Source organism: Lynx rufus, unplaced genomic scaffold (assembly GCF_022079265.1).
Source record: "Lynx rufus isolate CCGP_SWC_20201006 ecotype Redwood Valley unplaced genomic scaffold, mLynRuf1.p SCAF_7, whole genome shotgun sequence".
In the NCBI taxonomy this organism is placed as follows: Eukaryota; Metazoa; Chordata; class Mammalia; order Carnivora; family Felidae; genus Lynx; species Lynx rufus.
The window spans coordinates 46,580,531-46,605,746 of NW_025814889.1; the positions used below are offsets into that span (position 1 = coordinate 46,580,531).

The following is a 25,216-nucleotide window of genomic DNA, read 5'->3' on the forward strand; positions in this document are numbered from 1 at the left end:
GCCATTTACTTGTTACTTAACTTTGGAAAATTATATAACTTCTCTGAACCACAGTTTCCTCATCTATGAAATGTAGATGTAACATAGGCCTTATCTCTTCACAAAGTCTGTTTGGAGGATAAAATTATCAAAGTTATTTACAGTAAGTAAACATGCAACTACCCAGGCACCTGGGTGGCTCAGCTGGTTGAGCATCGAACTCTTGAATTCAGCTCAGGTCATGATCCCAAGGTCGTGGGCTCAAGCCCCATGCTGGGCTCTGGGTTGAGTGTGGAGTCTGCTTGGGATTCTCCTTCTCTCTCTCCCCCTCCCTCTGCCCCTCTCCCCTGCTTACACTCTAATAAATTAAAAAAAAAAAAATGCAACTACTCATCATAAAGAGAAAGGAGGAAAAATACCTTAAAGATGCCAACGGTGGACAGAGCTGCCTTGCACCTGGAATCTCAAAGATGTCATTTAGCCGATAAACACAGAAGCAACTCCACCCTCCTATATGGCTGAGCTTCAACCAAGCTGCACTCTTTCCCTCAGAGCCAGACACAGAGGGGGTTAGAAGGCTCCTGAGAAACCATTTCTGCCCCCGCACCTTACAAATCAGCTCCATATAGAATACATTATTTGTCCATCTTTTGTCTTATTTTAATGTATTTATTTTTAGTATAGCTTACTGGCAATGAGGTATAAAAATCATCTCTATCTTCAACTGAAGAAATCAGAGCAGAGAATCTGTCCCAGTCAATCAATGAATGTACTTTGGCAAAGCCCCTGCCAAGGATACAGCATTGAATCAAATCCTAACTACTGAGTGACATAGTTCACAGCAGTGTAAGGTCCTGTACTCGGATTATCTGATTCCCAAACCAGGGCTCCTACTACTGGGTTACGCTGTTTTCCCTAAGCACCTGCTCCCATAATGAAACTGGACTGAGAAAGAATGGCTCGACTTGTCCACGGAGGTGCCCGGGTGGCACAGAAAGTGGAAATCTGAGAACAAGAGCAAGTTGATTCCAACCATGGCACTGAATATCCAAGTCTGATTGGCTCCTCTCAATGATAAAATCCGGATGGAACAAAGCAGTTATCTGGGTTAGCAGATCAAGGGACAAAGGGAGGGAGAAGACAGCAAACATGCAAAAGTTGAATGAGAAAGTTCTCATCTTTGCTTCCCTTCAGCCTAATCTCCTGAGCCCAAATCACTGAAACCAAAGATTGACTACAGCAAACAGTAGGGCACATCCTTACCTAGAGAACCAGAATCAGGAGTTCCAGAAGCAGAAAGACCCTTTCCCTGACCAAGAAAAGGTCTGGGCCAAGTGACCCTAATATGAGGATGTAATTGAAGCAAAGCACTGAATGTGAAATGAGGATGAAGTCACATCCTTTCATGTTGTACTCAGGTCAGCTGGAGCTCTCTTGTCACACCTTTATGCCCAAGGTCTGATTTTCTGTAGTTCCAAACAGATTTATGTGAGGCAGAGCCCTACCGAGGGGGCATGGGAGGTGGGGGAACAATTGCCTTAAACCTTGTTTATTTACAGTGAGAGAATTTTGGCCAGGTCCTTGTCCTAGGCTGCAACCCTAATTTAGAAATTTCTGGGCATTCACTGTTCATTCTGAAGAATGTCAGTACCTTGAGATCGGGAACATGTCTGTGACAGTTTTGTTTTTGAAACCTTCTGCATCAGGTAGGATTTAAAAGATGACAAGAGAATATTTTATTGTTGGCAAAACCACAAGCTAATCTTACCCAAAATTTCTACAAGAAGTTAAAAGGAATAAACATTCTTAGAATTGAACTGTAAGGGCCCAAGTGCATATAACAAAACCTAGGACAGGCCAGCTTTGCTATTTGTTGATTTAGTTAAACGTTTAATTTTTAAAGTTTTAACTATTTTCTTTCCATTTTTAATAGGCAACATATTCACAAGGTTCAAAAAAAGGTATAAAATGTATACATACTATGAATATGTACAGTTTATTTTATGTTTGTTACACTTCAACAAAACTACTAAAAATTGCCATGATACTGAAACCCCAACAAATACATGAAAAACATAAATACACTGAAAATCCTTCTCCTACCCTTGTCCATCTGCCCAGGTCTCCCCCCTGCCCTCTACTGGAAACCATGGTCAATAGTTTCTTCTGATTTCTTCCAAAGATTTTTTTTTTTTTTAATGAATACAGAATAAGACACAAATATATATTCCTTCCCTTTGTTCAACCGGTTATGCAGTATATACACTTATTATGCACCCTGCTTTTTTCCTTCACTTAAATACTACAATTTTATTTTTTTCTCATATTTAATTAGAATGTGATATAATCTATGTATCTTCCATACGTGCACTTTTGGAAATCATGCACAGAGAGGGGTGCCTGGGTGGCTCGGTCAGTTGAACATCCAACTTTGGCTCAGGTCATGATCTCACAGTCCATGGGTGCAAGCCCCTTGTCGGGCTCTGTGCTGACAGCTCAGAGCCTGGAGCCTGTTTCAGATTCTGTGTCTCCTTCTCTCTCTGTCCCTCCCCCACTTCACTGTCTCTGTGTCTCAAAAAATGAATAAACATTAACAAAAAAATTTTTAATAAAAAAAATGTTTTAAAACACAGAAATACTTCACCTTAAAAGACAACTCCCCCCTTCCCCCAACATCACACCTATTCAATCAGGGGTTTTACCTGAGGACCCAAAAGCTGAAGGGTAATTCTTAATAGCATGCTTGAAAGGTCAGCAAACTGTTTTATGGCATCCCAATCAGACAGTATCCTCTACAACTACTCCGACTTAAGAGAAATTTAAAATGTGATGTGCACATTCATGAAGTACAGGCTCATCTCTTAAAGGACACCTTGTTGTGACTCTGGCTATTCTCACCCAAAGACAGGATGGCACCATAAGTTCCTGGGAAAGGGGACACCTATCTGGTGGTCATGGGACCGTGGAAGGTGGAGAAGCCACCAGTGTAAAGCCCTCTGAAAAATGCTAAGGGACCCGGGGTGGCAGCACTGGCCCTGAGCAGTGTCTCTGCTGCGGATCCTCATCACACTGACCCAGACAAAGGTGTTCCGGGCCCTCTAGCTGTGCTGCCCTCTTGGCTGCCTGGGGACTGTCGTGAGGAGCCCTGGCCTACCTCCAACACCCAGGAGAAGGGGCAGGCAGCTGGAGCAGTGGGAAGACTCTTCTGAGGAGACTGATGGGGTGCCCCAGTCTACCGCCAAGGAAATCTGGGTGGCATCAGGCTTTTCAGAAGACAATGAAAGAATACTTTTCTATACATACAATAAAGTTTTCTATTTCTCCAAAAAGGAATAAACCAGTATTTATCATACCAAAGACTAGTAACCTTAACCAGAGCCACTAAACAAATATTTGCAAAGTATCCCACTTTCAGAAATCAAGGGTTTTGTTTTTGTTTTTTAATTTTTTTTTTAACATGTTTATTTTTGAGACAGGGAGAGACAGAGCATGAACGGGGGAGGGTCAGAGAGAGGGAGACACAGAATCTGAAACAGGCTCCAGGCTCTGAGCTGTTAGCACAGAGCCCGACGTGGGGCTCGAACTCACGGACCGCAAGATCATGACCTGAGCCGAAGTCGGCCGCTTAACTGACTGAGCCACCCAGGCGCCCCCAGAAATCAAGGTTTTAAAAAACTTTATTTATGAAGGGAAAGAGGCTGAGGCAACATTTTAGTATAAAAAAATGACTATACAGATCAGGGAACAAAATGGGCAAATTCCCTTAAAAAATACCACTTTTGCTTTATTTTGCATTTTACCCATTTTGGCAAATATTTTACAATACTTAACATGAACAGAAGTTGTAGAAGAGCCTTCCCCTGTTAATATTCATACTTTAAAGTTTTTGTGTAATTTATTTTATGTTTTAGATTCTATTTAGTTACCTATGGAAATTTATCTATGATTTTATCATGGAAATTGGTGCAGTTTTATTTACTGTAATTCACTCTACTCTGCAAGAGTATCAATGAAATGAAGTACACTACTGCTGAATTAGTTATGTCAGAGAACCAAAAGCCTGTTTTAAATTTTTTTTCAATGTTTGTTTATTTTTGAGAGAGACAGAGCATGAGTGGGGGAAGGGAAGAGAGAGAGGGAGACACAGCATCCGAAGCAGGCTCCAGGCTCTGAGCTGTCAGCACAGAGCCCGACGCGGGGCTCAAACCCACGAACCGTGAGATAATGACCTGAGCCGAAGTCAGATGCTTAACTGACTGAGCCACCCAGGCGCCCCAAGCCTAACAGTGTTTTAATGATAGGGTGAACAAGTGAGAGTCTGTTTTAATTAAAAGAACAATGTACCGCTCGACTAAACAAAAACTAGTATTTGCCACTAGAGTAATTAGCAAAAGGAAAATTTTTTCTTTTGATTTTCTTCACCACTTGCACATAACCTTAAACATAGTGCCCAAACAAAAAAATTTTTTTAAGTTTAAGGTAGTTTTTAAATGATTCCATTAAGCATCTCCCTCCTGTTCTTAGAGGAGGTGTTCCCTTTTCAACTTCCCAGCAATATCCTGGCTTCCAGGTCAGTCACAGCGACACTTTGTCTATCCCACCAGAAAAAAAGGGGAGAACCTTTTCCACACACAATTTCCCCCTTCTGCCTGCCCATGGCTTACTTTCTGCCAACAGCAACAGCTCCACTGTCACCAAGCACAGCTGCCTTAAAGGCCACATCAAGGCCTACAGCCAGCAGGTAAGGGTGAGGGCTCCAAGAACATGCCCACATGTCTGAAAGGTAGGACCTATGAAGACACAGAGGCCACCCCTCAGAAAGGCACATCTCCATTTGAAAGACTTCCTTTTACAAAGAAATTCTCGGCAGAGAAAGGATGATTCTATGGGTTTGGGGTGCCTGAACTGCCTGTTCAGTGAGGAGAGTGACTGGGCTTTATTTGGCTGGGCTTGAGCTCAAGTTCAAATTCTCAGAGAATTTATGGAAAGGATACAATCAGGTGAGAAGTTCGCTTTTATTAAACTACAAGCTTGTCTTAAATTTTTTTTTCCCTCCAATAAAACTGAGGAAATAGGCAACAAGATACACTAAACAGCCTTTGGCAGAGCCTTAAACATGGACTTTCAGTAACAGGAAAACTGAACAAATCAAAAGGGAAAAAAGCAGGTTATGAAGTTTGGAAACAAGCAAGAACAGCTTAGACTTTGACCATCTACACTGATTAAAGCAACTTTGACTCATATGCTGTGGGCAAACCCTAACAGGAATTCTGAGGCCCAATATTTGGTAAAATATATTAAAAAACAAATACAAAACAAAACAAAAAACCCAAAAAACCACCCTCACCAAAGCCATGACAACTATATAAGCTTAATGTACTTTCAGTCACCTTATTAATGTCTTGACCGTATTTTCTTACCCCAAAATAGAGGACACGTTCTGACAAGTGGGGGCAATAATGGGACAGACTGCTTGAAGCTTGAAGCACAAGTGTCTAGACAGTACTGGACGTAGAGACAGCACTTGTTAGCACCATAAAACCAGCATCTCTCACCAACTTACAGCACCACTGAAAGAACCCACTCCTATCAGAAGCTTAGGTTGTTTATATATACGTCAAGGACCCACAGATAAAGGCTAGAAGAACAGCCATCCTTCAAAGACTAAATACAATGTCTTTTCTTCAGACACAGGTCAGCCCAGGTAGAGTCCAGATCTGAGAGAAGACTTCACCCAGTTTCTGATCAGGAAGAGCACTGCACTCTGGGTACTGGCTCAGCTGGAGCCTCTGTCCTTCTCAGCACTGCTTCCTGTTTGTGCTCACCTGTCTGTCTTCCTAGCTTCCCATTCCCTGATCCTTCAGAGCTCTCCTCCACCTCCCCTCCTTCCACCACCTCCCCTCCTTCCACCACATCATGTACCTAGTCCAGACACACTCCTTGTACCCACGGCTCCCTCTAACATATAATGCTTTCTCCAGGCACCTTGCCTAAAAACTAAGGACTCTACCCTCCCTCTGCCCCAAAGAGGGGCCTGGATATGAGGTGGTCTTGAGGGAATGGGAATAGAAGGATCCTTACATGAAGTCCCTGGGCGAGAGAAAATGTGGTCTGTGGTTGGTTTAATCTGAGACTCAAGGAAAAAATGTGTTGGAAAGGTTATTTGCAATAAAGGTGGACTGGAGGCAGGAGTGGAAAGAGTCAGATCAAACCAAACAGAGGTCAGATAAGGACACTAATGTGTACATCTTGGTTTTCTTGAGCACCTGTCAGGCCTACTGTAACTCATTCAGTCATGTGACAAACAGTTGTTGGGCACCTAGTAAGTGCTAGGCACTGCTGGAGAAATGCAGCAAAAATGTGCTGGGTGAAAACTCCTGTTCTGCTGGAGTTTCTAATGCAATGCCAGAGACAGTAACAAACAGCAACAACACAAGCGCTATGGAGAAAAAACAAACCAGGGGAGGAAGGAGAGTTCAGTTGGGTAGTTGCAATTTTAAACAGAGTAGTCAGAAAAGGTCTTACTCTGATGGTTAAGTACAAGCCATGAGGAGGTGAGAGAGCTAGGTGGATCCTGGGAAGGCTGCAGCTCTCTCTCTCTGTCAAAGACTTGAGGCCAATCAATACGGTGCTGCCCAAGGTAACGCTGAACTGGGCAAGTGCTAGTTAATCATGCGGTAGGTGCTCCGTCCTTCTTCAGTAAAATGGTTAGGTCTATTAGGAATGAAGTATTTCCAGCCACTCGAACACTTTACTGTGAAATACACACACACACACACACACACACACACACACACACACACACACACACAAGTTCAGTAGTTTCTTACTAAAACTACAAAGGGAGAAGCGTTCCTTGGCAAAAGAATAAAAAGTGCTGTATGAAATGAAAAAAATTGTAACAAGAAAGATTACTACTAATATCAATATAATTCTTCCAACTCCACAAATGTACCTAATAATGAAATCTTGATTTTACAGCACAGAATGTAGCAAAAGATCAAAGACATGTTAAACAAGATGTGTGCTTGAATAGATCTAAACAGCAAGGAAGCAGTTTAACGGATCTTTAAATTAAAAAAATTTTAAATGCTTTCATGGAGCTCCCCTTGCTAAAAAGTGTATCAAACACTTAACCACAAGGACTCTGTCAGTTAGGTTACTGTGTTCAAGGGGTTGGTAAGACTAATGTAAGCTTATCATCTTTATCCGTGCACCATCTTTAGTCCACTGCACCCCCAAAACAACAAAATGCCACTACATGAAAGATAAGGTGTACTTTCCTGACAAAGAGTGAAATTACTAATGATATTACAACCAGGGTAAACATCTGGACAATGTGGGATATAGTCTGGTAAAGAGAGGGTATAATTTAATTTTTCCAAAGAAGATCAGAAGGCTCCGGGAACAAGCAATGGAAAACAATTGGGAATCATCAACACCAAACCTTCCACCACTTCTAATTAAGCCCAAGTTTATCACAGTATATTTTGTAATTTTATCTACTTTAAGTCTTTTGATATTAAAATAAGTAAAACCACAAAGCCAAACTATTCTCCTGAAGATACTTTCAAAATGGCTTACACGGATCTTTTCAAAGTGACAAATGAGAAACTGCTTCACCTTTCAGTTAAAAGACATGTGAGGGGCGCCTGGGTGGCTCAGCAGGTTGAGCCTGCAACTTCAGCTCAGGTCATGATCTCACAGCTCGTGAGTTCGAGCCCCGAGTCGGGCTCTGTGCTGACAGCTCGGAGCCTGGAGCCTGCTTCGGATTCTGTGTCTCCCTCTCTCTCTGCCCCAACCCAATCTCATTCTGTCTCTGTCTCTCTCAAAAATAAATAAACATTAAAAAAAAAATTTAAAGACACGTGAAAAATAATGGAAAAGGTCTGCATGCGCAGCAAAAGGAGACTAAATAACCTACAAGTCACACTGAATCCTGCAACACAGTATCATGCAACATTTTTAAATGATGGTGTGAAAGCATACTTCTTGACAATGAAGGATGGTCATGACCCATTAAGAGAATAAAAGCAAGTTACAAAACAGTAAAGTAAAGCAGAACCTCAAACACCCACATACACACATGAGCACATGACGGATACATTCAAAAGGTACTATTTTTTCCTTTCTATAATCTTGTAAGGTACAAAAACGTCTTAGAAAAAGGGCACGACATACACTTCAGAGCCTAAAGTGGCTGTCGCCATCCTGCCTGCATTCCTCCTTACCAGGACCGTTAAGAAAACTTTGGGCTAGGGGCGCCTGGGTGGCTCAGTCGGTTAAGCATCCGACTTCGGCTCAGGTCATGATCTCACGGTCCATGGGTTCGAGCCTCGCGTCGGGCTCTGTGCTGACAGCTCAGAGCCTGGAGCCTGTTTCAGATTCTGTGTCTCCCTCTTTCTCTGACCCTCCCCTGTTCATGCTCTGTCTCTCTCTGTCTCAAAAATAAATAAATGTTAAAAAAAAAAAATTTAAAAAAAAAAAAAAGAAAACTTTGGGCTAGAACAAGGTATAGGATTAACAATACAATAAAGGAAAATTGATGTTTACCCTCAAGATAAAAGCTGGATTTCTACTTCACAGAAGAACTTACAAAGAATTATTTTCAATAACAATAATGTTGGGGGGCAGGGAGAGACAAGAAATTGAATTTTAAATCACACACTTATGACTATAAACCTGGAGGTTCAGTAGGTCCGTTGGGGTATGACTCTTAATACAAAAGCTTTCTTCTTTACACAAAGAATTCATAGATGGTTTTCTCTTTTAAATGAATATATTCCCTAACACTCTTAAAATGTATTTCAATTTATAAAGTTTCCAAAATAAGCCTGCAAGAGGACTTTCATTCCTCTTACTGGAAAAGCACAAATCTTTCAACAAAGTATATACAGCGGCCTCCTCACTATTCTGAGCTCCTAAATAGACACGCACAACAAGACTTGAACACATTCCAGGCGTGGCCTTCAAGCCTGGACCACACCTGCTTCCAAGGCCCTGAGGCTAAAAATAACTCTGGGGCCTCAAAAACGGGACACCAGCCAGGCCCAGGGGTAGCTGCAGGCCCCTTGCTCAGCTCCACTAACAGTAAAAGCCAGAGCTACGTAACTCTACAATCACAAAAAAAGAAAAAAAAAAAAAAAAAAAAAACCCCACGACAGGCTTCTTTCTGTGCCAATCAACCTCCATCCTAAGCCTACTCCTTTTCTTTGCCCCTTGACACCAAAGCAAATCTAGGAATTTAGAAACAAGTAAGGTCTTATGATGCATTGGTTTCAAAAACAACAACTGTGGACCAGGATAAGTCTCCAGAGATGATTCAGGAGACCCTGTTCCTAATTTCAGCTCCTCTACAAAGATACTAAAATGTCACAGCAACAGTCACTTGGCATCCCCAAGCTTGTTTTTTTTTTTTCCTCACCTGTAAAAGGAGGAATCCTGTGATCACTTAACGTCTAAAGACTATTTCAGTAAGAATATGATATCATGGTCAATGCACCTCAGGCCTTCACAAGGTGCTTTAACAGGACAGAGTATCAGGAACGATTTGCTCTTTAAGCAATCATGTCACAGAATTACAGCTTACATCCTACAACACACAAATTAAAATGGATAACTCCTGGGCAATGGGTCCACAAACAGCACGATCATTTCTCTTGTGGTGGGGTATTTCCAAGGTTTGCTCCAAAACAAAGCCTTCCACTTCTCTGCCAGTCCCTTGGTACCCAGGAGTCCCCTCTGGGGCATGTTACTCTACCAGGTGAAAAATAAAGGGAGAGGCCAGGGGCAGAGGAAGAAGGGGCAGTGGCAGCAGCAACAACACTCTTCACTCCAGGCTCCCAGGCTATGCTAATTTAAGTCACTGCATCTGTCCTCACACTTCCCCCTCTGGGGCCCGGGGATGATATCAGGAAGCTGTACCACAGGGCAACGCGGGTGACAAGGCCAGGACCTGGGTGAAAGACTCACATTGCCACAGGACAGCAAGGAGACCAGCAAGGAAGTGGGGCAGCCACGAGAAGAATCAGAATCTTCCCTGTCCTCATCCCAGAGCTACTTTTTCCATTCTGTCCTTTTCAGTCTATCCTTTCCTCATAATTTGGCTCCATCACATAACCTACCTGCAGTTTCTCTGCCCTTATTTGTTCTTAGAGGCTTTGCTGTTCCCCTATCTCCTTCCTCTCTCCTTCTTCTTCATTTCTCCCTTCATGATTTTCTTTTGTCAGGTTAAGCCCTTCTCACGAATCCATTTTCTGTTTTCGGGGGCGGGGGGGGCGGGGAATGCCAAGGCCCTTGATAAGGGTTGCTATCCTAAGTAGTAATCACAAATCACAGACTGCTTTGAAACAGTCATCCACAGATTCGGGTGTTTTATCAACCTTTAAAATCTTTTATTTGTTACTGTAATAAAGTTTTATTTCAGAGAAGAGAGAGGAACTTTTTCCAGTTTGGTGTTTCATACATGGTTATACTGCGTGGAGATGATTAACTTAGTATCTTACGTTTTCACTAGCCCTCCAATGCTCTGATGATCTAGACACTAAAGGTAAAACCCCTCTCTAAACCTCAAAGGAAGACCCAAATTCTCTCTGTTTTCACACTAGACTGCTTAGAAAACAAACAAGATCTGAATTACTTATAATCTAGTGTTCAGATTTTGAAAGCAGAGAGCAAGCTCTGTACATAGGGACGAAGTGGTCTCCACCAAGAGTCTGACTGGCAAGTTCTGACTGGCACCTGCACCAGCAGCGTCACTGCCCTGCCCTGCCCTTCCTCGTCCACCAGCAGCCTTGGGGAGCCATTCATTCTCTTCTCAGTTGAGCACAAGCCCATCCAGATGACCTTCGAAGAGAAGAAGAGGCAGAGTGGAAAATGAAATAACTACAGGCCCCTTATCTCAGCTCCCAGTTCACTCTATCGGCTCCTTTTTAAAAAAGGATTTCCCAGGGGTGCCTGGGTGGCTCAGTCGGTTGAACCTGAGACTTCGGCTCAGGTCATGATCTCACAGCTCTTGAGTTCAAGCCCCGCGTAGGGCTCTGTGCTAACAGCTCAGAACCTGGAGCCTGCTTCGGATTCTGTGTCTCCCTCTCTCTCTGCCCCAACCCACTTGCATTCTGTCTCTGTCTCTCTCAAAAATAAGTAAACATTAAAAAAATTGTTTTTAAAAAGGATTTCCCAAATAATTTGAAAAGCAAAATAGTAATGGATTATAATCCACAGAAAAAAGTAAGTCCAAAAACAAGATTTCCTATAAACACCTGCTGAACAATGCAAGTTTAAAAGGATATTATTCCTATTTGCTGTTTTGTTGTTTTTTTTAAAGAGGTGATTCTGTCATCTTTTGGATGGCACTAAATTCTGGTGTGACGTCGGTCAGGTTCAGGCATGCCACACGCAGCAGGGAAGCAGGGAATATCTTCCTACCAAAGTCTCAATTTCCCACTCTGACAAATACCTGTGTCTGTATTGGTAGGTTTCTAAAACAATATGAGGCACTGTGGGGAAAAAAACAGAATGGATGGAAGGTCCCTGATATTAATTAGTTGAAAAGGGGTATTTGGACAAATGTAAAAAGATAATATGCTAGCAGGGGTACGACAAGTCAAAAAGAAGAAAGTGTCTTAGGCTTTTGAAGGAAAACAGGGACATAAACTGCCAGAGAAGAGGGAAGAAAAATCTACATGAAGAAAACACATTAACAAAGGTAAAGGGATAAATTGTGTGCAGATTTTCCCAGCTAGAACACAGATTATAACAGTGAATAACAAAATAAGTTGGCGAAGGGAAAGAAGTCAGCTGGTGCAGTGTCCTGAAAGTCTAAAAACCATCTAAGTCACTGTGAACTTTATGAAAAGAACACGAGCACACTGCTAGATGCATTTCACTGGTAACTTCCTATGGATTGAAATTAAGAGAAGATGAAAGCAAGGAGACTAGTTGCAACCCACAAAGTTTTAGTTGTCGAAGGATGGGCTCTGCCTAGAATGGTGACTACAAAATCTGACAGGAAAGCAAAGAGCCAAGGAACTAGTGATGGTCTAGATCCAGGGCAGTACACCTGACACAAAACATATCCTTATTAAATAACTGACTTCCTGATTGAAGGTGCCTCGGAAAACGGCTATTTAGACTACAGTATTAAATTATTCTACCAAAAAAATTTCAGAAATAGCTCAGTTACTGTATTCTGTCCCTGCTTCAGATGAACCAGTATCAAGCAAAATGAGCAATAGGTACAAGTTTAAGTCTTACTAGCCAGGTAACTGTTTATAAACAGAAGAATTAGTCATATTAAAAGGCCAAAATAGGGGCACCTGGGGGGCTTAGTCAGGTAAGTGTCCCACTCTTGATTTCAGCTCACGTCATGATCTTGTGGTTGTGGGATCAAGCCTCGTTTCAGGCTCCCTGCTAAGTGTGGAGCCTGCTTGGAATTCTCTCTCCCTCTCTCTCTCTCTCTCTCTCAAAATAAATAAACTTTAAAAAAAAAAAATTAAAAGGCCACAATAAATAAAGCAGAATGTAAAGAGAAGGGAATGCAGAATGTTGGCATGATGGGTGACTACCTCCTACCTATTTTTCAGTAATTTCTAACATTTCCATTATATATATACACTTATGTATATATACTATGCACACAAACACGTATATATGTATATACAAGATACATATCTTCTATGACAAAAAACTAAAGTATATATATTTTAACGAGTCACAAATCATTATGCTCATGCTATTCAGAGGAAGACAGTAAAAATTATTTTACATGAATCATTAATCAAGATAAGTTTTAATACAGAATCATGGGATTCATCCAACAGTGACCTAGTAATGTGAAAAAAAAATAGATTTTTAAATTACTTTTTTTTAAAGTTTTTTTTTTTTTTTTTTTAGTTTTTATTTATTTTTGAGATAGAGACAGAGCACGAATGGGGGAAGGTCAGAGAGAGAGAGAGAGAGAGAGAGAGAGAGAGAGAGACACAGAATCCGAAGCAGGCTCTAGGCTCTGAGCTGTCAGCACAGAGCCCGATGCGGGGCTCAAACTCACAGAGTGTGAGATCATGACCTGAGCTGAAGTCGGACGCTCAACCGACTGAGCCACCCAGGCACCCCTAGATTTTTAAAAATTTAATTACATATCCCTACGACAGCCCTGCTTCAAGGTGCAAAGCATTCATATGTATTCCAGACAAGCAATATAAATATATATAGTTTTAGCACAGACCAATATTCCTTTTCTAAAAGTAACCTGCATGGGAATGCAAGCTGGCACAGCCACTCTGGAAAACAGTACGGAGGTTCCTCAAAAAACTAAAAATAGAACTACCCTACGACCCAATAATTGCACTACTAGACATTTATCCACGGGATACAGGTGTGCTGTTTCGAAGAGACACATGCACTATCAACAATAGCCAAAGTATGGGAAGAGCCCAAATGTCCATCGGTGGATGAATGGAAAGATAAGATGTGGTATGTATGTACAATGAAGTATTACTTGGCAATCAAAAAGAATGAAATCTTGCCATTTGCAACTACGTGGATGGAACTGGAGGGTATATGCTAAGTGAAATTAGTCAGAGAAAGACAAAAATCATATGACTTCTTTCATATGAGGACTTTAAGAGACAAAACAGATGAACATAAGGGAAGGGAAATAAAAATAATATAAAAACAGGGAGGGGGACAAAACAGAAGAGACTCATAAATATGGAGAACAAACTGAAGGTTATGGGAGGGGTTGTGGGAGGGGGGATGGGCTAAATGGGTAAGGGGCACTAAGGAATCTACTCCTGAAATCACTGTTGCACTATATGCTAATTTGGATGTAAATTAAAAAAAAAAAAGAATAGTACCTCAGAGCTTGCCCAGGGCAAAACTGCACTGACAGTCTGCAATCTTTGTTTAACATCAAACCTAAATTAAATCACAGGAAATGACAGTATGAAATGATCAAAAAAAAATTAAGAACTGTTACAATCAATTTAGTGCAACAGATATTGAGATGTCACCAGATTGATACCAGATTGACCTATAATGAATTATTATTAGCATTATTAATTATAATAATTATGAATTATTATTAGGATTATTTCTTCTTTCTCTAGAAGAAAAAGAAGCTAGAAGTTGTATAAAACTTAAGTAAACAATTTTCAGGTTTGTAGACATAAAGATTTCAAACTTTTTGATAGCACTAAATTTTGCTTTAACATTGTCCTACAGATTCAGGCCTGCCAGACCAGTATATCTTAAAATAAATATCTTTTTTATATTTAAAAATAAATAAATAGGGGCGCCTGGGTGGCGCAGTCGGTTAAGCGTCCGACTTCAGCCAGGTCACGATCTCGCGGTCCGTGAGTTCGAGCCCCGCGTCAGGCTCTGGGCTGACGGCTCAGAGCCTGGAGCCTGCTTCCGATTCTGTGTCTCCCTCTCTCTCTGACCCTCCCCCGTTCATGCTCTGTCTCTCTCTGTCCCAAAAATAAATAAACGTTGAAAAAAAAATTTTAAAAAAAAATTAAAAAAAAAATAAATAAATAACCTGCAGTACCAAAGACCACATATTCAAAATTAAAACTGAAAGCACGATCATTACAAATAAAATAAGTTTGCCACAAGTGAAATTTAGTATAAAGCAAACCACAGTATTGTCTATTAAGAATTCAATGACTTAAATACCAAAATATCTAGTTTCACCATCTCATATAAAATGGAAATCATGGCATAGACTCCAACAATAATGCTTACAAGGCTGCGCTGTTTTACCTCACTGCACAGATTCTCAAATAGGTACAAAAGAAATCTATCACCATTTGCTACCAACATAGGTAAGCATCATAAAACACTAAGTATCAGAGACTAAAAGGCCCTCTAACCACAATGCAATAAATGGTCAATTTTTTTCTGTTGCAAATAGTGTTTGCTTTTCGGAATTCTGGGGTTGTGGACCTTGGCTAAAATGTAAAACTGTAGAAAGAACTATTAAATGGATTAGTGGAATAGATATAGGTGCATTTATTGACCACCTACTACATTCAATTTCCTATACAGCAGGTTCTCAGTTTTGTCTAATTACAAGGATCACTTAAGGAACTTGATTTAAAAATATGGTAAAATGGGGGCACGTGAGTGGCTTAGGTGGTTAAGCGTCGACTTCAGCTCAGGTCATGATCTCATGGTTCGTGAGTTTGAGCCCCACGTCTGTGCTGACAGCTCAGAGCCTCTTGGGAGAGGGGGAGGGGGAGGGGAAGGGGGAGGGGGAGAGAGGGGGAGGGGGAGAGAGGGGGAGGGGGGAAGGGGGAGGGGAAGGGGGAGGGGGAGAGAGGGGGAGGGGGAGAGAGGGGGAGGGGGAGAGAGGGGGAGGGGGAGAGAGGGGGAGGGGGAGAGAGGGGGAGGGGGAGAGGGGGAGAGAGGGGGAAGGGGAGAGAGGGAGAGAGAGTATCTCTGCCCCTTCCTTGCTAGCACTCTCTCTCAAAAATAAAACAAACATTAAAAATACATATAGGAGATAAAATGATCACTCAGGTCCCACCCTGGAGAATGATACTTGGGGTCTCAAATAGAGACTGTGACGTTTAACAAATGCCCCAGGAGGTTCTTCCAATTAGGCAAGTTTAAAAACACACTGACCCAAAGATATATTTGGTTCTCTCAATGTTCACATTCAATCAGTTGTCAAGACCTACTGATTTTCAATCTCTCTCTCACCTGGAGGACAAAAGGTACAAAAGCTGTGTTTGAACTGAAAATAATGGCGATGGGAATGGCCAATAATGGGAGGAATGGGATGTCAGCCTGAGACAATTCAAATCTCACAGTTGAAGTAGGAATTCCATTCCATTCCTAGTGCAGACCTTCTGATGGGTTAATTTCTCTCTTACAAAATGTTAAGTACTTGCCCAAAGTCACACAATGCGTTAGTGGTGGAAGAGAAAATAGAGCTCCCAAAGAACACTGCTTTCCGAAGCCCTACAGACTTACCATTTTGCAAATTTTAAAAGGCTCCTCAAAAGTACAGAAAGCAATAGGTTTCAGAAGATGAGAAATAATACACCCTTTTAAACACCTGACATGTGTGGCTGTGAGGAGAGGCCGCCTCACCAAAATGCCAGCCTGCCATGAAATTGCAGATAAAAAGCCATGTGAGGAGCAATTGTGACTCTTGATCCAAAGGCTGTGGGTTAGCACCCCACATTGGGTGTAGATTACTTCAAAGTAAAATCTTTAAAAAAAAGAAAAGAAAAGAAAAAGAAAAAAGAAATAGCCATGTAGGAAGTAGAGAACAAAATGATGAGACAAGCCTCCACAGAACATTCATGAAAAATAAGGAACCCTGAAAGGAGAAGCTTGTCTGCTTCACTGGGTCACTGTGAGAACACAGTAAGTATGCAAAAAAAAAAAAAAAAAAATAGTACTTTATAAATTCTAACACTTGCTACAAAGGGAATAACTCAACACAGGATTAATGGAGGAGTATTTTGGCTAACGCAGTAATTCTGAACCTTGGCTGCTGATTAAAATCACCTGGGGAACTCTTAAATATCCTGATTACCTCAATAAACCAGAACCTCTGGGGAGTAGGATCCAGGCATCAGTATTTTTTACACAAACAGGTAGAGGTAGGTTTTTTGTTTTTGTTTTTTTTAGTTTATCCATTTTGAGGGAGGAGTGGCAGAGAGAATCCCAAGCAGGCTCCACACCACCTGAGCTCCATATCTAGAGTTGGACACTCAATCAACTGAGCCACCCAGGCGCCCCTGGAGGTTGATTCCCTAAGGCCTCCCAAGGAAGGGCCACAAAAGAGAGACCATCTGGAAGGTAGAGTTTAAGAAGGAGAAAAGAGGGGCACCTGGGTGGCTCAGTCGGTTGAGTGACTTCAGCTCAGGTCATGATCTTGCACTCCATGAGTTCAAGCCCCACATTGGGCTCTGTGCTGATAGCTCAGGGCCTGGAGCCTGCTTCGGATTCTGTGATTCCCTCTCTCTGTCCCTCCCCAACTTGTGTTCTCTCTCTCTCTCAAAACTAAATAAACATTAAAAAAAAAAAAAAAGGAGAAAAGAAAAGGGGCCCCTGGGAGGCTCAGTCAGTTAAGCACCAACTTGAACTCAGGTCATGATCTTGCAGTTTGTGAGTTCAAGCCCTGTGTCGGGCTCTGTGATGACACCTCAGAGCCTGGAGCCTGCTTCCGATTCTGTGTCTCCCTCTCTCTCTGCCCCTCCCCTGCTTGTGTGTGCTCTCTCTCTCTCTCAAAAATAAAATAAACGTTTAAGAAAATTTTTAAGAAAGAAGTGGAGAAAATGAGTAACATACATAATACTGAAATTCATCTCACCTATCTTCAAAGTGTATGTGTTATAATATCTGCTGGAAGTCTTGGGTTCTGAACATATCATCAGGTAACAGATAAAATTCTCAATGTCACAGTTTCTAGAATTCCAATACTAATGAAAGACCATGGTTCATTTATAATACCCAACAGAAGTCCACAAGGATATGCTAGGGCACAGAACACATTCTGCCTTAATAAAACAGTTTATGGTTCCAATCCTTCTTCACTGGTTTCTAGGTGTATCAAGAAAAGATTTTTAAAAGTTGAAAGGCGACAAGACAGAGTTCAGTGTTCACCTGTGAATGAACACAAGTTAAATAAATATCTCCACCCAGGAATTTCCCATTACTAAGGGCAAATCACAGGGCATACAATCTTTTGCAATACTTCCCTCTGATCCAATCCTGTAAAACTTCATTTAATAAGCTGATGATGGAAACCAAGATTTGGGCCTCCAGCCAAACAATCTATGTTACATTACATAAAGGACATCCCCACCCTTCTCAAAGTTATGACAGTAGTTACTTCAAAAAAAAAAAAAAAAAAAAAAAGGAGGGGCGCCTGGGTGGTTCAGTTGGTTGAGCATCCGACTCTTGGTTTCCACTCAGGTCATGATCTCATGGTTCGGGAGATCGAGCCGGGAGTTGAGCTCTGCACTGACTGTGGACAGCCTGCTTGGGATTCTCTGTCTCTCCCTGTCTCTCTCTGCCCCTCTCCTGTTTGCTCTCCCTCAAAATAAATAAATAAATCTAAAAAAAAAAAAAAAGTTACAAAAAAAATTTTTTTAAAGGAAAGAAAAGGTAGCACTCAAACAGAATCAGAAATGGGGCGCCTGGGTGGCGCAGTCGGTTAAGCGTCCGACTTCAGCCAGGTCACGATCTCGTGGTCCGTGAGTTCGAGCCCCGCGTCGGGCTCTGGGCTGACAGCTCAGAGCCTGGAGCCTGCTTCCGATTCTGTGTCTCCCTCTCTCTCTGCCCCTCCCCTGTTCATGCTCTGTCTCTCTCTGTCTCAAAAATAAATAAAAATGTTAAAAAAATAAAAAAAAATAAAAAAATTAAAAATTAAAAAAAAAAAAAAACAGAATCAGAAGGTTTTATTCCTAATATACCTTATTAACAAACAATAGAAGAAACACCAGGCTAGAAAATGCTCATTTGACTGTCCCCCTTGAGTACTGGATCTAACCTGTAACTCATTCATTACATAACAGTTTCTGAACATCTCTTTTGTGCAAATCTTTTTGTTCAGGCATCTTTGGAGGATACAATTTAAGACAATACCACAGAAATAAAATTTGTGAACAAGATACCCGTAAGGCTATGAGTGCTCCAAGAGTGGGAGAAGAGAAAGAATTTTTAGTGGTGATGTCTGAAAGGCAACAAGGAGATGATAAATCTCATCAACCTATATTTACTCTGGATGCTCTCCTACCCCAACTCCTTAGGGTGCTATACAATCTCCTTGTATTCACAAATAACTTCTGGCCAAGAGAAATTTGGAGGGACTGGGGACATCACTAGCCAGCAAACTCTTCTACAAACTCTAGAGGCAACTTCTCAGCTGAACCCTGAGGCTGGCTGCTTCCTGCCCGGAAACACTTAACACAGATTTATCTTCAGGAGGAGGCCAGTTTGCAGATTCTCAACACACTGACTTAGTGGAGGGAAAGAGGGAGGGGGAAAACAGTTCCCCTTCCTTCAGGTACACTGTCACCTCCCCCAACACAAATATAAACATAAAAAGAAGCATAAAAGGGAAGTATGGCTTTACAACTCTGACAATTACATCTGACAAGATTATACAGACATTTCTGCCCGTCAGTATTTTCCAAAGAGTGTAAGCAGGAAAAATAAAAGAGGAACTAATTATTAAAACTGGTCCATTTTACTGGGAGGTCCAGTAAGGTAGGCAAAAAGTATAAGCTCTCAGGAGCTGGACAACCTAGAATAGTTGTAGACAGAAGTTAGCTGCCTACACTTTAAGGTCCTCAAGATTTTTGGTCAACAGACCACTTCAAAATAACAAAACTGCCCTGCCTGGTCCATGTCTTCCTAACAGTTGTTTCTCTGACTAGTCATGATCCACTACAAACCCTAAAGGAAACCATGACTAAGAAAGTTCTGCTGGCTGCTATACTGACATACAAAGCCTATATCAGAAAAGAGTAATTAAAACATGTGCAAAAACTTGTTCAAGAATGTTCATAGCAGCATTTATAGGACGAAAGGCTATGCAACTGATGGATATGCAAAATGTAGTATATATCCACACAATAGAATATTATTCAGCCATAAAAATGAATGAATACTGATACCTGCTACGACATGGGTAAGTTTTGAAAACAAAGAAAAAAAAAAAAAAGCCAGACACAAAAGGCTACATATTATATGACTATGAATATATGAAATTCCCAGAAGAGGCAAATTTATAAAGACAGAAAGTAGATAAGTGGTTGCCAGAGGCTACCTGGGATGGTGGGATGGGGGTGATGGGAAGTGACTGTTAATGTATACAGGGTTGGGGGGGAGGGGTGATAAAAATGTTTTGGAGTTAGATAGTTGTGATGGTTGCATAGTTCTGTGGGAATACTAAAAAACACTGACTTTTCTTCTACTTTAAAAGGAAGAATTTTATAGTTGTAAATTAGATCTGAACATTTTTAAAGGGTAAATTTTATGGTATGTGAATTATATCCCAATAAAGTTGTCATCAAAAAGAGAAAGACAAAGAAAGGCCAAGATACTATAGCAAATGAAAGGAAACTAAAAATATACATGACAAGTAAATGCAGTATCTGATCTTCAACCGGGTCCTGTACTAGAGGGAAAAACTGCTGTGAAGAATCTTATTGGATCAACTGACATGACCCAGAATACAAAGGATCGACTGGATGGGGGTATTAAATCAATGTTAGGCTTACTAGGTGGACAGCTCTACTGTGGGTAGGAGGACACCTTTGTTCTCTGGAAACCCACTGATGTGCTTGTGGATAAATGGCCATGATGTGTCCAAATTCTTCCCAAATGGAAAATGTATTATGTATATATGTGAAGAGAGAACAGATGATAAAGCAAAGGGAGCAAACTGTTAATAATTGATTTTTTCTTTTCTGTAAGTTTAAAATTATTTCCAAACAAAAAGCTTAAAATATACATACTCTAAGATACACAAATTCTACTTCCAATAATTTGTCCCATAAGTATTTGCCCAAGTACATTACATGTGAAATATAGTTCACTGAAAAACAGGTTTATAATTATAAAAAGTCAGAAACAAACAATCTCAATGTCAGCAAACAATAAATGGGTTAAATATACTATCATATCAGTGTAGTATTATTCCCTATGGAAAAATATCTATATGTATTGATGTAGAATGGTTTCCAAAAATTTATCTAAGTTCATTTGTTTTAATTAAACTATAGTTGACAATGTTTTATTAGTTTCAGGTATACAACATAATGATTTGACAATTCTGTATATTTCTCAGTACTTGCCACAATAAGTGTAGTCACTATCTGTCACCATACAACATTATTACAATATCATTGACTACATTCCCTATGCTGTACTTTTTCATCTCTGTGACTTACTTCAAAAACCTATTGTTTTGTGAAGAAAAAAAATCAACAAAAAAACATGGATAGAGGAAGAATGGGTTTCTCCCCAGCAATAAAAGCAATTAAAACCTAAGAAGCTCAGGCATGTCTTGTTTTAGTTAGGAAAGAATTTAAAACCATTCTCTATATGTATTTATGAAGCTATTTGTAGATAGAAATAATTTTCTCTCTTACAACACTTGATAATACAAACTTTCCCAGTGAAAAAAGAAACTAATACAATCTGGATGCCATTCTCTCCTAGTTAACTCAAAATATCTTTTAATAAACTTTTAAAAATACAAATACAACATGTATACCAAAAGCATAAACATATGAATATATAGCCAAAGAGCTCTTACAAAGTTAGCATACCCATGTAACTACCATCCTGATCAAGGAATAGAACACTCCAGAAGTTGGCCTCATACACTAACCCATCAATTAATCTCCTTCCCTAAAGGTCACTGCTATCCTGACTTCTTATATCACAAATTGGTTTTGCCTATTTTAGAACTCTTTTCTTCAACGTTATATTTGAGCTCATGTTTTTGTAAATACCAAGATTTTCCTGTTCACTGCTATAAGTATTTCGCTGAATACATGACAGGATATTTTTTCACTCTTCTACTGAGAGGCCATATAGGTTGTTTTCAGTTTACAGTTGTTATGAATTGTGCTATGAACATCCTTGGACATGACTTTTGGTGAACATAAGCACACATTTCTGTTGGATATACACTTACGGGTAGATTTGCTGGATCACAGGTATGACAAGTAGGAAGAGCTTTAACCTAATATGAAAAAATTTCCAAAGAAGCTCTACAAATTTACAATTCTACCATCAGTGTTTGAGAGTACTAGTTGCTCTGAATCTTTCCTGACACTTGCTGCTTTCAAGTTTTTTGTTGTTGTATTTGTTTGCTCTTAAATTTCAGCTATTCTGTTCAGTGTGTAGTGGTAATTTACTGTGATTCTGTTCAGCATTCTTTGATGATTAATACGTTGGGCACCTCTAAGAAACTTTTTTCAACCTTCCACAGTTAGATTTACCATTGACCTGGAATTTACTGATTGACTGACTGATTGATTGTTTAATGGGGAGAGGCAGAAAGAGAGGGGGGCAGAGGATCCCAAGCGGGCTCTGCACTGACAGTGAGCCTGACACAGGGCTTGAACTCATGAACCACGAGATCATGACCTGAGCCCAAGTTGGACATTCAGCCAACGGAGCCATGCAGGCACCCCATATTTATTTACTTCTAATGTTTATTTATTTATTTTGAGAGACAGAGCACATATCGGGGTGGGGCAGAGAGAGAGGGAAAATCCCAAGCAAGCTCTGTGCTGTTACACAGAGCCCGACTCAGGGCTCAATCCCACAAACCTGAGATCATGACCTGAGCCGAAAACAAGAGTCAGATGCTCAACCGAGTCACTCAGGTGCCCCAACCTGGAATTTATTTTATGTGTGATGTGAGTAGGGGTCAAAACTAGTTTTTTTCTGATATGGATAGGATATGCAATTGACCCAGGATCATTTATTTAAAAGACTTTTCTTTCTACATTGCTGTGTAATGCCACCTTAATAATAAGTTTTGTATGTATAGATGTACATAATAAATATATATAATTATATATATTGCATACACACACTTTTATGGGTCTGTTTAATCCTGCAATTTTGCTTCTCTTCTATTACCTTGGCTATTCTTGCTGTTTATGTTTCCATATAAATTTTAGAATCAGATGTGTAATGGTTTTAGAGGACATGTTTTATTAGATTTATTTAGTCCTAGGTATCTGAATTTTTTTTTAATATTTTTGTGAGAGAGAGAAAGAGGAAGAGAGAAAACAAGCAGGAGAGGGGCAGAGAGAGAGGGAGACAGAGGATCCAAAGCAAGCTCTGTGCTGACAGCAGAAAGCCCAATGTGGGGCTCAAACTCACGAAGCAGGAGATCATAACCTGAGCCAAAGTCAGACGCTTAACCAACTGAGCCACCCAGGTGCCCCAGTACCTGAATTTTTTGATATTAGAAATGTCATCTTTCTCAAAATTTCATTTTGTTATACAGAAATACCTATTTTGTATATTAACCTGGTACCTAGGAATATTACTGAATTTACTGTTAACAAAGTATTATTTTTAATTTACATAAAGTAAAATTCATATTTTCTGGTATACAGTTCTAGGAGTCTTGACCGTAAATTCCCCCATGCCACTCCTTTGTAATCAATACCTTCCCCTACCCTCAAACCCTGGCAACCACTCACCTGTTCTCCATATCTACAGTTTTGCCTTTTTAGAATATGACTTAAATTGAATCATACCATGCATAACTTTTCAAGAGTCACGTCTTTCACTCAATATAATGCCTTTAAGGTTCATCTACCTTGTTGCATACATCAATACTTTGTAGGGATGTACCACACTTTGTATATTCATTCACCAGTTGTAGGACATTTCAGTTCTTTCTAGTTTTTTGGTGATTACACATAAAGCTCACAGCCATTTGAATACAAGTTTTTGTGTGAACATAAGTCTTCATTTTGAAGTAAATACCTAGGAGTAGGGCTGATGAGTCATATGGGAAGCACACACTTATCTTTAAAAGACACTGCCAAACTGTTTTCCAAAACAGTGGTACCATTTTGCACTCCCACCAGCAACACATGAAAATTCTGTATGCTCTCCATCCTCACCAGAACTTAGTATCATATTTAGTTAAGCCCTATTTTTCTTTGCTAAGAGCTTTGTATCATTTAATAAATGCTTCATCTGAATCTACTGAGATAGTCATAGGATTTTTCTACTTTTTTATAGTTAATGTGAATTATAATGATTTCTTAATACTATCAAAATGTTTACATATATAGTCCATATTTAATTAGAAAAAGCTTACTTATTATTAAGGAGCTTGGGGGGCTCAGCTAGTTAAGCATCCCACTCTTGATGTCAGTTCGAGTCGTGATCTGGCAGTTGTGAGATTGAGCCCTGGGAGAGAGAGAATCCCAAACAGGCCTTGTGCTGTCAGCTCATGATCTCACGGTCCATGAGTTCAAGCCCCGCATCGAGCTCTGTGTGGTCAGTTGAGAGCCTGGAGCTTGCTTCAGATTCTGTGTCTCCCTCTCTCTCTGCCCCTCCCCCACTCACTCTGTCTCTCAAAAAAAATGAATAAATGTAAAAAAAAAATTTTTTTTAAACGTGGATTCTGAAGCATCTAAAAGGGAAAATAATTTCCATTACAAATGATATTGATGCTGTAATAAGAGTAACATTATACACTTTCAGAAACCAGAAACGGAACTATAGTATAAAAATGCTGTATTTCCCATGCAACATAAATAACTGGATAAATAATGAAAATATCTGATAGTTTTATAGATTATAAATTTATGAAATTCTATCATTTGAAAGGGAAATCTTCTACCCTCTTGATAATGATAATTCCACACCTTTTTGATAATGATGACATTAATGAATTCTGGCCTACTAATTACCAGCCATGAGTTAGTTTTATCTTTTCACTTTACCTGTTTTCCGGTGGTTGTGTTGTTTCACAACTAAACAACCAATCATAATCAGAGAGATAGTGATGAGAAGCCCCACAGGATCTAGATAATCTTTTGCAATGAAATTGTCATAATGTTATCAAATGCATTTTCAAATTCTTGAGTTCTATATAATCTAGGTTAAGAATGACCTACGTGGCTCTGAACATTCTGGCAGCTTCCCACAATGTAGCTCTCTGAAGTTACCTTAGACTCCTGCCTTACCTCCCCTGTTCACACACTCAGCTCTGTTCAGTATTTTGGCAAAAGAAGGGATGGGTAATGTTCCATCAAGACCTGGCAACATACCAGAAAGCAATGTAGATGTCATGGATAGCCAAACACAAAGGCAATACTGGACTGGATATCTTGAACTCTACTGCAAGCACTACGAATTCCAGTCTCTTTCTGGGTCACCATGCGTATTCCTTACCCATTCTATTCAGTTTACTGGATTTTACTTGTTTCTCTTATTACTTCATAGAGTGATGTTAATATTACAGCATTTGATGAACTCCCTTAAGATTGGTTATCTACCAAATAGTATCAATAAGATGCAAAAAATTAAAAATATCAAGTACTTGAAATCTAAAAGTAATTCTAAGCATATTATAGTAGATGACTCAACCTCAACCACCACAATCAGATGACTTCTTTTAATTACTACCACAATATCACTATGAAAGCCACAGAGAATAAATAATCAGCTGGGTAATACTTCTTTAAAGATGGCATTTAACACACACACAAAAAATAGCTAG

The 25,216-nt window shown here is 40.1% G+C and overlaps 1 protein-coding gene across 8 annotated transcripts in view; it reads right to left on the reverse strand.

The window, feature by feature from the left end:
* Positions 1-25,216, reverse strand: part of DUSP16 (dual specificity phosphatase 16) — an 89,818-nt gene that overhangs the window by 47,378 nt on the left and 17,224 nt on the right. The window contains exon 1 of one of the 8 annotated variants that reach the window (XM_047067042.1): positions 13,836-13,933. The exons of the other annotated variants lie outside the window; for them this stretch is intronic. The gene's annotated coding sequence lies outside the window, so the exon portion shown is untranslated. Of the gene's footprint in view, positions 1-13,835; positions 13,934-25,216 lie in introns of those variants that run through there. 8 annotated transcript variants of the gene reach the window in all.